The 16,809-nt window shown below is 40.7% G+C and overlaps 1 pseudogene; it reads left to right on the top strand.

Annotated features, from left to right (window-relative positions):
- The first annotated feature begins 546 nt into the window (after positions 1-546).
- On the top strand, positions 547-16,392 carry LOC118691401 (peptidyl-prolyl cis-trans isomerase-like 4; annotated as a pseudogene).
- The last annotated feature ends 417 nt before the right edge of the window (positions 16,393-16,809 follow it).

Below are 16,809 nucleotides of genomic sequence, written 5' to 3'. Positions count from 1 at the left end.
CCGGGATCCCGCACGGCCCCGCTGCTGGAGCACCGGGCATCGCCACCTGCCTTGGGCTTTGCGGAGCTGGAGCGGGCTCGTCCCGTCCGGGGCAGGCAAACAGCACGGCCAGCACCCCGCGGGGGACAGGCCACTGCCAGCCCCTGCCCACCTTCCTCATCCATCGAGCTTTTCCCCTTGTCGTGTTGCATGGATTATCTGTTAGCAGATTAAATGTATTCTTTTTTATAATACATCCTAGCTCTGAATCCTCCCCAAGTCTGATGTTTGCTGGAAGGGAAGAGGTAACAGCACAAGGTCAGGTGCAGGCAGGGACTCTAAAAATGGTTCCACACTGAGCTGGTGCTGTTGGGGAAGTTTAATCGCCATCAATTCCATCCTTCTCCAGCTCTCCGTGACCAGTACGATGGCGTGGTAGAAATGAACGTGCTGTGTGGTTCTATATTGACAAACCAGGTTCATTACTCAACTTTATTTTTAAAGGGCTGGTCACCTGAACCTCCTTCAGATCACCTGCAAACCTCTCCACCTTAACCAAAAGATAAGATGACTACTCTGTTGAAGATCTACCTAGGATTGCAGAAAGTGGACCCTAATATTCTGCTGTACAGTAAGAATACCATAATATTTAGTTCCATGATTGTTAATCGTATTTTCCATGCTGATCCTATGAGTGCATGACAGTGCGTGAGACCCTCCCTGCGTAGCTCTTACCTGCTCGGCTTTATCTTGACTAAATGCAAGCTAGTGCAGACAACAGGTGCATTTCTGCTTGCACAAATCCCCTTCTGAAAAGTCTCAGCCTCATGGGAATGTAGCAAAATGCACCCAGAATGTGCCATTTTTCAAGGTCAATGAGGAAACATCTAACTATGGCTTTGTTTCCCTCAGCCCAAGCGCTTACCTTCAGAGCTGTGAGCCTGGGAGGATTGCTTGGAGGAAGATGGATATGAAAATACCCAATACTTGAAGCAGGCAGAGAGCCTTGAGGGAAATACAAAACACTTGGCAGTGCAATAGATAAGATCAGAAATGTGGTTTCCTTTTACCTGGGGTTCTGTTGAGGCAAGGAGCGTTTTTCTCCCCCATCGTTCCACCAACTGAACAACGCAGTGAAAGTACAGATCTTGTCACAAGGGAAGCGTGAGGATGCTCAACCTGGCTTTACTCCAGGGAATTATTGCCAGTTTTGAAACTTCTTTTAGATTTCAGTAAGAGTGGTAGCACACCTTGTTTTAATTTCCATTTAAAACACCTAAAGGAAGCAACCAAGAATAAAAGTTCTTCCTAAAAAGAGCCCTCATGTCCTTGCTTTAAATAGGCAGCACAGCAGTGTGTGGGAAGAAAGCTAATGGTAGAGGTTGTACCTCCAAGTGCAGCTTAAAAGTTGAGTTTTTTGTTTTGATTTCAACCTTTGACTTGTGCCATTTGTTCTACGTGACCTTTCTTGCAATTGGAAATTATCAGGGCAAAAGCTGCACTCTTTCATCTTCAGGTTGTGGGAGAAGATGGTAAGTGTCTTGTTAAAATGGATTATGCCATCCATGGATTCCCCTGCTGGAAAGCCTTGCAGATGATGGAGTAAATCTTGACAGGAAGAAGTGTATAGATTAAAATTAATGTAAAAATAAGCTTGGAATAGCAAAGGAACATTTGCAGCTTTCTGCATCCTATCCAGATGAAATGATTTAATGATATTTATCATAGTGAGAGATCTATATATACACACTACTGCATTACACTGATGAATATACTGGCTAGAAATTGTTTCCTCTTAAATAAATATTATAAGGAAGATTATTCCTCTATCTTCTAAATGGCCATTTCATTTGTTAAGCAAAAAGCAGCTCTGACTCCAGTTGCAATGGGATGAAGATTTTTAGTTTAATGACTGTACTGAAGAAAGAAGTCATCTGCAAAATGCATACGATTAAATCTCACCCTGGATCAAACTGGAATGCAATTTTTCATATTAAATTTTGGGATCAGGGGAAAAAAAACAGCCAAACAAACAAGATTATTTACAAAATGTATTTGCTTGTGGTATGGGTTGGTTGTTGGTTTTGTTGTTGTGGGGTTATTTTTCATCTTGGATTTATGGTATCTCTTGGTCACTTTTTTTGGCTTGGTTGGCTTTTTTTTTGGGGGGGGGAGTTGTGTATTTGTTTTTTCTTTTAGATGGGTTTTAGTTTTTTGGGGTTGCTTTTGTTTGGTTTTTTGACTGGTTGTGATGGAGAATTGGGAAAAAATTCACCTCAGCTTGGAAGAGACCTGGGAGATTTACTTCTATATTGCTTTGCTTTTATGAGTAAGAAGGATTAAAACCCCTGTGTGAGTTCCCATGCATATACAGACAGGAAGTATCTGTCACCTAAAACATGTGGCATAATGGAATTCCACCATCTTCTCTCACTTTCTCGGTTATGTGAAAACAGTTGTTGATTATCATTTAATTCTTTGTTCCTCAGCAGTGCAATCAGCTGTTTCCTGAAGACAGAGAGTTTAGACCTTACTGCTCAAAAATATCCAGCAGAAGTGGCTTGAAATGAACTCTTCAGGGGCAACTCAGCCACAGCACAGCCTTGCCAGGGTTACTGCTGGAGTCACTGTTTGGGGTCATCTCATTTAAATGACAATGCCAAAGTCGGGGCTTGAGAGGGGAAAAGAAACTACTGTGCTAATTCCTGATATTCACATTTTATTCCCATCAGATCACCTACCAGTGAGATATTTCCCTCAAAGCATCAGTAGCTGATTTCAGTTTTTAATATGTAAAATGGAGCCTGATCCAAAATTACATGCAATTAATGAGTCCAGAGTGAATTGCTTGATCAAGATAAATGACTTTACTGCAAGCTACTTTTGCTTACAGGGATTGCCACTAAAATGCCACTTCAAAGTAATAAGAAATTAATAACTGATTTGAAAGTTACTAAAGCAAGTTTATGGACTAGTGGCATCACCTGCCATTGTTGCAATAAACCTTTTAACATATTAAATGCTGTTTTCTTAGGCAATACCCACTCTACATCATTGGCACCTTTTGCTCAAATTACATGAAGGATTATTCCTTAATTTAATTTGCTTTGTATGCTAGAATTGATATTTGCTTTGTATGCTAGAATTGACATTTCATGACATGAAATAAGAAGAAACAAGAAGTTACCTTAAGTCCAGCACATTTCTGTATAAAATATGCACTTTTATCAGCTCCCTGTGCCAGCACACAAACATAATTACCTTTAGAACATAGGTTCTTATCACTGTCTTGTAACCTTTAAAGCCTGCTTGCATACAGTTATCACAAGTTGGTTATCAGGAAAAATAATGATCTCCTGTGTTTGGGAAGTCACTGAAGACATCTGTAACTTGAAAAAAAAATCCATTATATAATGCTTACAAGTGATCCTATAGATTAAAACAAGGGAAATGATACAAGCAGCCTCTGAGATAAAGGTACAGGGTTGGGATAGGTTTGGTTTCAATTTTTTTTCCCTCTGAAAGAAATTTGTGTTTACATTTTAACAGGCAAGGCTAGAAACCCTGAGAGACTGAAGTGAGGGACATGCAAAGGAATGCCAGACTCCTTCAGGGATCACACATGGTTAAAATTCAATATCCAGCACTGGAACAGAAAGCTTGGAAAGCCCCACTGAAGAAAGAGCAGCAGAAGCTGTAAGTGACAGAAGTGATTCTCAACCACCCAAAACCCTTTGCTTTTGACTCTGGGCCTTCTGAGAATCTGATCCAACTCTATTCCCTTGTTACTTGAGATGTGAGGAGAAACATGCATTGATTTTGAAGTTAGTTATGCTTTGACTGAACAAACAAATTCCTATAACCATTCAAATTCCTCCTCCAGCCCAAGGAAAAGTCTGTTCTGTCAGACAGAAACAAAAGTTGAACCCAGCAGCAGCCCTGGGCTCGTGGGCCCTTAGCACATCCTTTGCCATCCCCAAACACTTCATTTAGCACTATAAAACACAACTAGCCCTGAGCCACTTCCACTCTCCAGAGATTATAAAATACAACCCCCCCAACTACTAATTTGTGTACCTTTTGCACCAGTGATATTAGGGAGTGCATAAAAATAACACTGCATTATCAGGTTTTATTATTCCTCGGGCACTGTTTGCAATTTTGACTAGTTGCTGTCAGGTTGGCTGTTGGAAAAACAATTATTCTTTAGTACATCAAACACTAGGAGAAAGACAAAAGGAAATTATATCCAGCAAGGCATTCAACCATTATTTTTTTGTTGTACATTAGTGCAAGTTGTACAGGATGCAATTTGGGGAGTTCATCTTTCGCTGTGGGTTTTCACTCTGCCTTGTGAGCGTCAGGAGCTGGCTCAGTCACAGGAGCTGTGCAAATATTGTTTGCTCTACCTCAAGTGCCCTCTAGTGTGCAGTAATTAAGCAGGTTAAAATAAGGTTTTTTTCTCCTTTTTTTTTCCTAACAGTTACTCTCCTAAATCCCAAAGTAATATGTAACACTGCTTTTCTTCGAGAGGAAAGAGAAATTCAATGTTCACTGCATTAATTGTGTGGCTATAAATGAATTATCTCCTCCATGCAAAATCAAATCACTCCTGTTGCTGTCAGATTTTTATTCTCAGAGGTTTAAGTTAAATAAAGCCCAATAATTCTTTTGGGTGTTGTGAAAATGTCAAAGTACAAACAGTTTTTGGTGTTATCAGATCCAAAACAACCGTTTTCTCTTTGCAAAAGGAAATTACCACATTCATCAACAAAACATGACCCTAGAACAAGATTAACAAAAAAACCCTAATTATGCTTTTAGGGTCTTTTAAAAGTACTCATTGTCTGCAGTTTAGAGAACAGGATAGCCTACATGAATATAAACAGAATAATGGCTGGGGCACACATGTACCAAGTTCTGTGTGTTCTCACCTGTCTTGTGATGCTGAGGTTCTCCCTCAAAATTCTGCCATCACCTGGCTGGACAAAGCCAGTGGTGTCTGTCAGTGAGAGCAGGTTCTGTGCAGCAGCTCCTGACACCAAAGAACAGTGACAGGAGGAGAAGTGAGGAGATGCTGGGAGAGAAAAGTGTGGAGAGGTAAAATTACCAGCTGCAGCTCCAAGAACAAAGAATTGAAACCTCTGAAGAAGCAAGAGCCATTTAACTTATAAATAAATTTAAATAATAATTTTAAATAAGTTTAACTAATTTAGGCTTATTTCTAAGGGCTCCCCTGCATTTAAAAAGCAGACTTGAGTTCCCCACATAACTTTCTCCACTGCACAAATGAGTTCATTTTGGCAAAACCATAAGAGTCTTTCCCCATTCCTCATTTCACTGTGCCCTGACCTCAAAGCCAAGGATTCACTTTCAGGCAGGATTTACCATAAAATTCCAAGATAATAGCAAGCCTAAGCATCCTCTAAACAAAACAGATTTTTAATGGACTTCTGAAAGCTGAGGTAAGAGGGATGGGTAGATCCCAGGAGAGATGAAATGGTTGCCTATAATAGGGATATGCTACACAGGGTGAGAGAATTGAATCTTTTATGAGTTGTAAAATCAGTAGGACTTCCTATAAGTGGAAAGAGTCATCATCACTACCTCTGAGCTGGGCTGTGGTGGCAGAGTTGTGGTTTCCAAGTGAGGTGCTGAGAGAAGCCCACAGGATTGTTTCCCGTTTGCCAGCTTGGCTCTGCTGAAGGTTACTCTCTGTACCTTGAGTGTTGCATTCTGCAGAGAACACACAGTTCTGGTGCAGTCTAGCATCCATAGGAGGCAGACAGGACAGAGCAGAGCAGCACACTTTGCCAATACATGGTTTTCTAACATAAAATGCCCTGTTTTAACAGCCACACTACACCCAGGCACTGTGCTGCCAGCAACACAACAACAAGAGTTATTCCAGAAACAATGCTGGAATAGATGCTCTCATAACTGAAAGCTAAAGTACAGCAGGGTTAGACAGCTCTTGGCAGGGATCTGGGCAAATAAACTGCCTTCATTTCCATCAGATTTGAGTCCCCAGGTGTGTTCAGCCCTCATCACTGCAGGGATAAGAGTGAACAGCAGCAGCAAATACACCTGGAGAGCAGCAGGGAGGGGAAAAGCCAGCCAGTGGCAAGGGAAGCTTTCTAAAATGGATACCTTCAAAATGGACAGCAGTCTGCCACCCCTGTCCTGAAGACAATAAATCCCTTTAGCTCAGTTCTCCATGAAGTGCCTTCCCTATCTGGGGGAGAGCAGCAGATCCTGGGTCCCTGAGAGGTGACAATTACAGCAGGCAAGCCACCCAAAGGGAGCTGGGGTAACTAACACAAGGGAAAGCAGCACAAGCACAAACACTAAAGCAAGGCCCAGGTTTCAGCACGGGACACCTGAAGAAACTCACCAAAAGGTACTTTTGCACACCTCACAACCCAAATCTAATAGCAGCACAAGCTGAAATTTGGCTGCTAGCTCAAATGGTGTTTTTCCATTCTGAATGCAGTGATAGATTAGGAGTATATGCTTATTTCAAAGTACTTCTCTCCAGAGAGTTCTGCTTTGGTTTTTTTATTTAATTAAGAAGGTAAGTCAACATATTGCCCATAAAGTGATTTTTTCAGCAGCTGCTGACACTGTAGTTTGGCAGACTGATCTTAAAAAAAATCATAATGCTGTGGTAAAATAAAGCATCCATTTCCCCTAAAAATATTTCTGGTGCATATGGAAGAAGTACTGCTAATGAAGGAGAGTATCAATCATTTAAATGCACAGGACTCCATGCTGAAGGACCTTCCTTCTTCATAAGGAGCTAAACAGGCAGAGCATATAGAGGGAGAATCATGTTACTCAGAACAACTGGTTTTACTGCCAGTAATTTAATGAATCAAGTAAATATCTCCTGAAATATATTCTAAATTTATTTACCAATGCTGACAGGTGGTTTTTATTGTCAAATGCAGTAAAATCAAGTGAATAAGTAGCTGAGACTGAGATGATGCAAATGATGTCCCCCAGAGGAGAGAAGATGGGAATGATGTGACTGATCCACAGCTTGGTGTCCCTCAGCTTCTTTGCAAGCCTTTAGAAGTGCAGAAAGAGTAGTACAACTTGTGTTTTCCATGGATCACTCCAGTCAGAGAAGCCAACTCTGGAATAACTGGAGGAATAGCAAGGCCTGACTCACTCCTGTGCTAATTTCACTAATTCCAGCTTAACACCAGAATAACACTGTGGTAAAACATGACCTATATTTTTATTTAAATTAAAATCTCTAATATTCATCAAATATTTATAAGAATATATAACAAATAATTGTGGCAAACATTGCATAATAAAGATGAAAGGGAAATTAACCTTGTGAATTTTTAAACTGAAGAATAAAGACCATTACATTAATAAGACTTAATTATATCATTAAATATTTAAAATTATGTCCTCTAATAAATGTTTTTATTTAACATATTTCTTTTCTATCTATTACATTAGTAAAATGCCTTTAAGATACAGAAAAAAAAAAAAAGAAGGGCTTTTTTTTTTCTTTATAGCCATGCAAATACAGAGAAAGTGAGAAAGGAGCCATGTTACCTCTCCAGCTCAAGGTCAGCTCTCAGGAGAGAACAAGAGAACTTCCACAAGCCTCAGCTCCCTGCTTGAATGGGCTGGTAAGAGGCTGTGTCTTTGCTAACCATTTTTCTTCAATTATTCTCTTCTTTTTTAGGTCTAGCTTGGCTCTCTCTATGCTGATGAACTTGAGTTAAGCCAGCACAAATAAACCTTGTCTCTGTCCATGTCTGTTCCATTGAGCATCCAACTCATCCCTGATAGGACACAGGGGTGAGAGCAGCACTTGGGAACTCCCAGGGAATCCTCAGGAAATCCACACCTTGCAAAGAGAAAGGGTCAATTGGATAGCAAAGGATTGGGGGCACAAGGTGTACAATCCCCCATCATCCCTCTGGAGATGTCACAGATTCTTTTCTCAACATTAATTCAGCTCACCTCATGTCTCTAGCGCTTTCCAATTATTCTACAAGCAGCAGAAGAGTTAAAGCAAAAAGTTTCTGAATAAACCCAAATTGAGCCCACAATGTTACACTCCTACCAGAAAGAAATTTCTTTTCCTAGCACACCTCCAAAACTTTTAATATTCCCTTCTAGATATGGCACTTCAAAGCAGCATTTCTGTTTCTTCAGTGTGTTCCAGTCCTATTTCTGCCTTGGCTGTGCACACAAACCCCACAGCCAGGGAGTCTGCCTGTCTCAGCTTTCCCCTGAAAATCCAGGTTTTGCATGCACTCACAGAAACACTGATTAAAATAAAATGGCAAACAGTGACAAATCAAATCTCACTCATCAGCGTTTCAGATTTATCAGAGGCTACAGTTTAATGATGCTTTAGAGGAAATTCTCTTCATTTGCAAGCACACAAAATCTGAGGCCCTCTCTGTTTAGTTACTGTGCTTTTTGCAGTTAAACCATTCTTTCTGTTTACCACAGTAATACTTGCTCTGATCTAATTCCCACAAGTTTTTGTTTATTTTTGCCATATTCCTCTGACTTCTGTAGATTGTGTGGTTTGTTGCTATGTTTGTCTTCCTGCTGTCCCTCAGCATTTCCCTCCCCTGTACCCATCATCACCCATCCTGTAATTACAGAAATGTTATTTTTTGATAGACAGATGCATCGGGTTGCTGGCAGGAGTACTGCCATTATGTAGTCCAAATACTGAGCAGAATATTAAAGAATCATACAAATCAAGTCCTAGTGAAAGAATAATCTTGTGAGTTATCAAAAAGTTTGAACTAAGTCTGGTTTGCTTGTTTACACATGGGATAACTCACCTCAAACTAGGTAACATTTATTTACATATGGCAGCTAGGACTGCACAGGAAATAGAGTCTTCTAATTAACACTCCTGATGCTGCAAACATAAACAGGGATAAACACATATTCCATTATGTGTAGCTGCCACTCACTTTGTCACAGTATTTTTTCTTTTCTCTGCACAAGTAAAACAATGCTACAAAGCAAACAAGCACTGAGCTTTCACTTCAGTACCTGCCTAATAATGTCATACCTTATTTCCAGGAAATTTATTTGGAAAAGTTACCAAAAAAAACAACCAACCAACCAAACAAAAAGCAGTGTCATATCCTATCACTTCACTTAACTCAGGCTCAAGAGGCTGTAGGAATAACATGAGAGCTTCCACTAGTGTTATGTATTACTGTGCTTTAAAGTTTCCACAAATAAGGCACCTGTTTCTGCTGGCAGGCAGGGTACAGAATAGTGAAAAGTGACACTATGCTCACAAACAAAAAGCTTAATCTGCAGAACAAATGAGGAATAAAATACATACTGTGGGTCCAAATGGCTCACCACTGGAAGCGTGGAGTAAAGCAGTCTGAGTAGGCAGAGCAAGGGGAAGGGAATGTGGAAAATTCTGTGGCAACCACTTCCAGCTGTGCCCCCACCAAGATTTCAGCAGGGTGTGCTTCAGGGATCCACCTCAGCCAGGTCTGAAGGGCCCCTGCCTTACCCTCTGTCTGTGTGCTTGGGCTGACAGGGAAAACGTGGAGATGCTGCCAGCAGAGACAGGAGGGCTGGAGCCACCAGCTGAGGGAGCTTCCCCAGGGCAGCTCTGCCTTTCCTTCCCACTTCAGGGTGGCTCCCAGCACCATCCCAGGCTCTGTCTCCCACACCACACCCACAGAGAGCTCAGGGGGAGGCTTGCACACCTTCCTTGTGCTGTCACTGGGACTAAGGCAGGGTTTATCATTTCCTCTGTGCTTGAGCCCAGCCATGCTCAGCCAGGTGTAGGGCCTTCACACAGACTTGCAGTCTCCACACCACAGCTCACTGCACACCCTTACCCTGAGCTGTCTCATTTATAATTTAAATGTTTAATGCAAAGTGAAGCTCAAGTTAACAATACATATTTTTGAAGACTGACAGTATAGTGCTTTATTTCCTAAAGGAATAACTGGAGTGATCCATAAGCAAATAGAAAGCCAAGTAACACTGTCTGAACAGACATAATTTGCTCATCCTTGAGAAACCTTAGAGAGCATACATCCCTTCCTCCTTCTCAGCTAGGCAAGGTGGGATTGACTGTGGTTTTCTTTCAGATGAGGTATGAAAAGCTGCAGTGCACTTTGTTCTGCACTGGTATTAATGATACCTTCAGAAGTGGGATGTCTTTGATATCTATTGTGTGCTGCTGACTGATGGCTCTTTCTAGCCTGGAAAAGTACCTTGTCTTAGCAGCTTTGTGTGGGCTGAGAGTGGAGGCCACAAGAATATTTTGAAGTTGAGAAATTTTAAATTAATATAAAGTATTGTATCATTAAAGCTGAGATAGTAATACCCTTCTAAATTCACCCTAAAACTTTCTTTGTCCATTCAGGAAATGATTAGATATTATCCCATGTTGGTTCTGGATATTCTTTATTGCTGTTCCTCCTCAGAGGCAGTGGATGAGGATCCCCACCAGCAAGAGCAGGGACAGCAGAAGCACTCTCCTTGTGCACAATCTCTTGCTGCAAGCCCCCCTCCCTGACACTTCTTCTATTATAAAACACTCAGAAGCAGCAATCCTGGCAATTGTCTGACTAATATCTTCATTATCAGGGAGCGTTATCTTTCACATACAACAAATGGAGATGGTGCTAACATCAGCACTGAAAATAAGGATTAGAGAAGGGGAACTACTGATCAAAGAGAAAAATAAACTCCAAAGGTTAACTTATGGCACATCTTTTTCTTAACCTGTGTTATAACCTGCTGTCTATATTAAGGAAACATTAAATAAACAACAACTTGTAAAATGATATTTTCTTATTTCTTTGACTCTACTACTTAAAATAATTTTGCACAAGAGAAGACCCACATTCTGCTCCTAGATTTTAATTATGCCATCTGAAGCGAGCAGTGGTTAAGAGCATGAGAGAATGGAGACAGAATGAAAAAGATTGGCTGGGGCAGGAATTCAGATGGTTGTTTGGAGGTGCAAGCTCAGAGCAGCTCAATGCAACGTCTGGGAGGAGCTGTTGGCTCTGCAGAGCCACTTGTGCTCTGGCACTGACATCAGTCACCTGGGCAGGCTCGGCAGGAGAAGGGCTCTGGAAGGGCTGCAGCTCCGAGGTCAGGGCTGACACCAGCAGGACAGCGTGGGGAACAACCGGGGCTGTGCCCACGCCAAACCTGCTCTAAGAATAGACAGCCTCATCCTCTAGGCTTGTCAATCTGTCACCCAGGAAAAAAAAAATAGAAAGGAAAATTAAAAGGTTATGATGTTATCGTCTCCAAAAATAGGATTTCAGTCATCCTGGAGAAGTGCTGTGCTGGGATATTTTCACTCAGGTTCTGCTGACATCTCCCAACTGTCACCAGCACTGAGCCTCCTTTTGGGACTGCTAAAGGTCGCCGAGCACCAGGGAGGTGGAGGGAGACCTCCACTTGGGTGACCACAGGAAAATGTTTTCAGGATTAATCTGAAGTAGAAAGAAATTAATCATTTTGTCTGTGTTTCTCTTTACTGGTGCTGACAACACCCAGAACAGCAGTGCCTTCTGCTCTTCAGCACTGCCTCAAGTCCACCAAAGACCAAAGGTTAGTTCCTAAAAAAGGAGCTGCTGCCTGAACCAGCAGCCTGGTTTTCTTATATTTCAGAGCTAACATAGAAAACAAAGGATCACAGCATGCAAGAGCAGAACAGACTAGTGGAAAACAGTCTAAGAATAAAAGAAAAACAACCAGCAAATCTCAAACATTACCTTTGAGAATGAAGATAAACCTCACGAATGCCACTATCCATTTTACTTGGAAAGACAGGATTCAACTGAGTGCATTGGAAGAAAATCTTCTGCTCTGAAAGCAAAGTGAGAGACTAATTCAGTTCCCAGGGCACCCCAGAGGGTGGCAGGGGCAGGAGTGACCCCGAGGTGCCACACGAGAGCCCACGAGCTGCGAGTGCTCAGCGTTGTGAGGGTCAAGCCTCTGGCACTGTGGCATTTGAGATTCAGTCTCTCTGTAGGTTAGGATTGATCTCCCCTGTCTCTGGATAAAAAAATAAACAAACTGTAACCTTGAAATTGTCATCCAAACCTGGAGTCCAGCCAAAAGAGCAGAGACAAAATCCCCTTGAGAAGCAGAACAGCAACCCCAGAGGTCACTATCGATGTGTCAAACAGAAACAGTGGATTTTGATATACTGCAAGGACTTGAGTAATTTCATTTTTATTCAAAAACTAAAAGTGTAATCATATTTTTTTCCCCCTGAAATGCAGAATTGCATCCATTTCCATGTAAACACAGATACTCAGAGGATACCTTAAATATTCTCTTGGAATTGAACATGCACATTTGAAAGCAGTGCAGTTATAGAACAAAACATTCTCCTCCATGCAAGAGGATGGTGTTGTACTGCCCTCTTTGTTGTTTTGGAGAACACAGGGAGTTACCAGCAGCTTCAAAGCTGTAAGGAGACAGCAAAGCCAATCCAAGCTAGGAATGGCTCCAGTTAACTCTCCAGAAGGAGGGATTGCACAGGGCAAGCTTCTTATGGGCCTCTGCAAAACAAAGGGATTTGTTGTGTTGTTTGGGGATTTTTTTGCTTTAGGTGAGGCCATCTTCAAATGAATAAAGAACTCAGGCATGCTGTAGACTCTGTTTCCACAACAGCCTCAAACTCTGCTTCAGATTCTCTGAGAGTGAGGAGAGCAAAGCTCACAGAATGACATTTCAAGTGGTTGTGCTTAAATGTAGCTCACGGCAATGTGTGCATCCAATTTCACTACGTTTAATGGGGCAACACCCAACAGGCCCTAAGCAAATGTGCAGCTGCACAGAAAAACACACCCTCAGTTCCCAGTGGTTACCCCAATCTGAAACTCCAGACATTTGAACTTTGTTCCTGCAGAATATCAGTCTAAAAACAACAAAAACAAACAAACACACAAAAAACCCACATGCAAAATTCCCCCAAAACCCCCCAGGAAAGCACATGAGGAAACCATGCAATAGTAGATGTTATATATAAAATAGCTGCAGAAAAGCAGAGTAGGAGGCCCTCAAAGATTCAGCACTATGTAAACAGCAATAAACAGAGGCAAGCCAGTGTTTTGAAGGGAGGTAGAGGAAATGTGATTGCTCTGTCCCTGACTGTGTTGGTTACACTGTGCACAACCAGGAATGCATTTTATTATCTAATATTTATCACTTTTGACGGTCACAGGTGTTCCTACTTCAAAAAGATTTGAGCAAATGCCCCTAACTGTGTGACATCTGGATACTGTCATCACTGTAACAAGAGGTAACTTTTGCTACTAGGCTCTGCTCTGGCAGATGTGGTTTTAGTGCCACTGTTCATTTCCTTCCCTGTTAAAATGCAAAACATTAGCTTTTACTTACAAACAGACATAGCCTGTTCAAGTCTGCAACGTGAAGTCAGATCCTTTTATACTCTTAGTCCACCAAAAAACACATTAAATAGAAAAACGTTTCACTTGCTAGAATACTGTGTTGGATTCTTGAGTAATATAAGTCAAAGACAATGAAATTGTTATGAGAATGGAATCCCTCCTCACCCTCACGGAGAGGAATTCCTTCCCAAAATCCAACATATCCCTGCCCTCTGGCAGTGGGAGCCATTCCCCCTTGTCCTGGCTCTCCAGCCCTTGTCAATTGTCTCTCTCCATCTTTCCTGTAGGTTCACAATTAAGAAACCACCTCTTCTCCAGGATGAATTGATACTTTTTGTTAAATAGTTTTAGTATGTTCTCCATGTTGTGAAGAATATTTAATAAAAATAATAAATTTTAAAAAGAGAAAAAACACACAGGAAGGAAATAGAATTTTTTCTGTAAACCTGCAGAGGGAAAAAGCTGCTTTGAAGTAGCTGCTAAGCTTAAAACAATTTGCATGAAATATTTTTCACAAAAGCCTTCAAAAAAATTAAAATCTTTGGAAACCTATTGTTCTCAGAGCCCCATATGTAGCTGAGTAAAATTAACCTATTGGTAAATGCCAAAGATTATCAGTTCCATTCAGCTGCTCAGGCACTCAGCAGGGCCAGGGGAGCCATGCCCTGGGGACCAAGTGTCTTTTTATCTCTTGCAAAAGAAGACAAAACTGCACAAACAGAATCTAAAATCCTATAGCAAAAAAAAACAATTATCTGTGCTGGATGAGTGTCACATTGGGAGCAGTGCTGTGGGTTACTTTTAACTGCAGAAAGAGACAAGAGAATCAACAAGTTCATGATTGGTGCAACTCATCACAGATCTCAACAATCCAGCTTGAGTAAAGAACAAGAGTATTTTGAATGCAGAGGAAAATTATAGGGTATTCAATGAAGCAAATTACTACAGTTTGTATAATAGTGAAGATGGACATGAACTTGCACATTTTTGGAAAGTGTGAACATCGAGAATGCAAAGAAATACCAGAGGTCTAGGAAAATTCCAGTTTCATGCAGTGTATTAATACCAATCTGTGTCAGATTAGACAACCTGTAGTGACACAGACAGAAATTCCATTCTCTGATCTGAGGGGTTTTTTGCATATTAAATTATATAAAGCATTCTACACCTATGTCCAATTCTGCAGGAAATTAAAGCCTATGATTATCACTTGTCTAACAGCATCAATGTAATAAATTAAAGGCTTTGAATAATGGCCAGCAGGCTTCTCAGCCATATTTCAAACTTTTAGAAAATAATCCATTTTTGGCAGATCATCTGACAAGTTCACAACTTTAGATCAAGGCTTATATTATGTGTCATCAGTATTCTTTTGTTCATCTCATACCTATCAATTTTTGTTCATCAAAACCAGGGCTGTTTAAAATGTGGAAGAAATTTGGCATGTTATGTGGGTCATTTATGGAAATCAAGAATATGATTTAACATTAATATACATAAAAATGACGAGAAATTATGCACCACAAATCTAAATTGGTTTGTGGCTTTTTAAACTCCATTGTATAATACAAAGCATTTTCTCTGTGAGGGACAGAAAAATTCAGGTGGGAAAAAAATAATTACCAGATAGAAATCTTGGCTTAGTTAAAGCTATGTCATATATTAATGTTATTCTCAACACAGGACATTGGTAAATAAGATTTACAGCTCTGAATGTTAATTTTTAAAAGGAAAAACTAGCACCTCTCCTTCAAATGCAAACTAACTCCCATGGGTTTGCGAATTCAGGTAAAATTTACTGCAGAGCTATAGCACCACCACATATGGGATGATCCTTGCTTTTAAAGAGGAGGAAGCAAAGAATAGGAGAGACAGTTGCTTTCATTATCAGTGATCAGGCAGTGATCAGCATGGATCACAGTTCCTCATTACCACAGAGGAAAACCTGGATTACCTTGATGGTGTACATACAGAATTTGGAGAAGTGACAGAAGTCATGGAAGTACTGAAGACAATTAATGAAACCTTTCGTAGATAAGGATTTTATCCCATATCAGGATATCAGGATAAATCATACAGTAATTTTAGATGATCCCTTTGATGATCCACCTGCCTTGTGTGTTCCTGATCGCTCACCAGATCCTACAAAGGAACAGCTCAACAGTGGCAGAATAGGAGCAGATGAAGAAATTGGTGACACGAAAGGATAGTATGCAGATGAAGTAGAAGAAGTTCAGGCAGAAAAAGAAGCAAAAACCTGTGTCATTCTTCTAGAAATGGGAGACTTACCAGAGGTAGACATCAAGCCACCAGAAAATGTGCTGTTTGTTTGTAAACTGAATCCTGTGACCAGGTGAAGACCTGGAAATGTTACTTTCACAATTTGGTCCCATTAAAAGTTGTGAAGTGATCCAAGACTGGAAGACTGGTGAATTTCTTTGTTATGCTTTCATTGAGTTTGAAAAGGAGGAAGACTGTGAGAAAGCCTACCTCAAAATGGGCAACGTGCTGGTAGATGACAGATGATACATGTGGATTTTAGCCAGTCTGTTGCAAAGATTAAACAGAAGGGAAAAGGTTGATGGAAGGAAATCTACCAAGGAAGGTTTCAAGGACTATGAGAAGGAACGTGACAAACCTTCAAATTTACTCTGAAAAGAAAGGTAAAACCAAAGCGAGATGCCAAGTACAACCTTGTGCTGGATGAGGATGGAGAAGAGTCTCACACAAGTCAGTCACACTTGGCTAAAAAACAGAAGAAGAAAAAGCACCACCACTCTGAAGATGATGATGACAAAAGGACTAAAAAAATCTAAGGATTCTGACCAAAAGCATGAAGAATGCTGTAGGGAGAGCACCAAGGGTGAGAAGAAAGACACAGAGCCACAGCTGTTCTCAGGAGAGAGATTACACTTACAGCAGGCAAAAAGAGAAGTACAGATGAAGGACAAGGAAACGACAGAGAGAAGCTAAAATAATAAATTTAACTTTCTTTAATGTTAACTTTCTTTAACTTTCTTTTTAACTCTTTTACCTGTCTGCGACACCCAAGTTTATGATTCACAATCAAGAGATGTTACCGTGCCTTGGCAAAATCTACAAAGTTTATTCTGAATCCACTAGTGGTCTTTAAACGTCTGATTTTCTGCTGCAATACATAAAGCCCATTTCCTTCAACATGTGCCATATAAAAGATGGAGGAAAACCATAAATAATAAAACTACAGCTCTGTTTTTTATCTTGCTCTGTAAAAGCAAAATGTGTTAGCAAGAACTAATCCTCCAGTCTGCTGCTCTGGCTCTCTTTTATCTAGTTTTTTGTTTAGGTTTTGTTGAAATCAACACCTTCTATCAGGGTAAGAATTCCTGTTTCATTTGTTTGCTCATTAGGAACAAGAAAGTGCATATTCCAGAAAGGC

The sequence above is a fragment of the Molothrus ater genome, chromosome 12, assembly GCF_012460135.2.
Source record: "Molothrus ater isolate BHLD 08-10-18 breed brown headed cowbird chromosome 12, BPBGC_Mater_1.1, whole genome shotgun sequence".
In the NCBI taxonomy this organism is placed as follows: domain Eukaryota; kingdom Metazoa; phylum Chordata; class Aves; order Passeriformes; family Icteridae; genus Molothrus; species Molothrus ater.
This window is presented reverse-complemented; position numbering and strand designations above follow the sequence as displayed.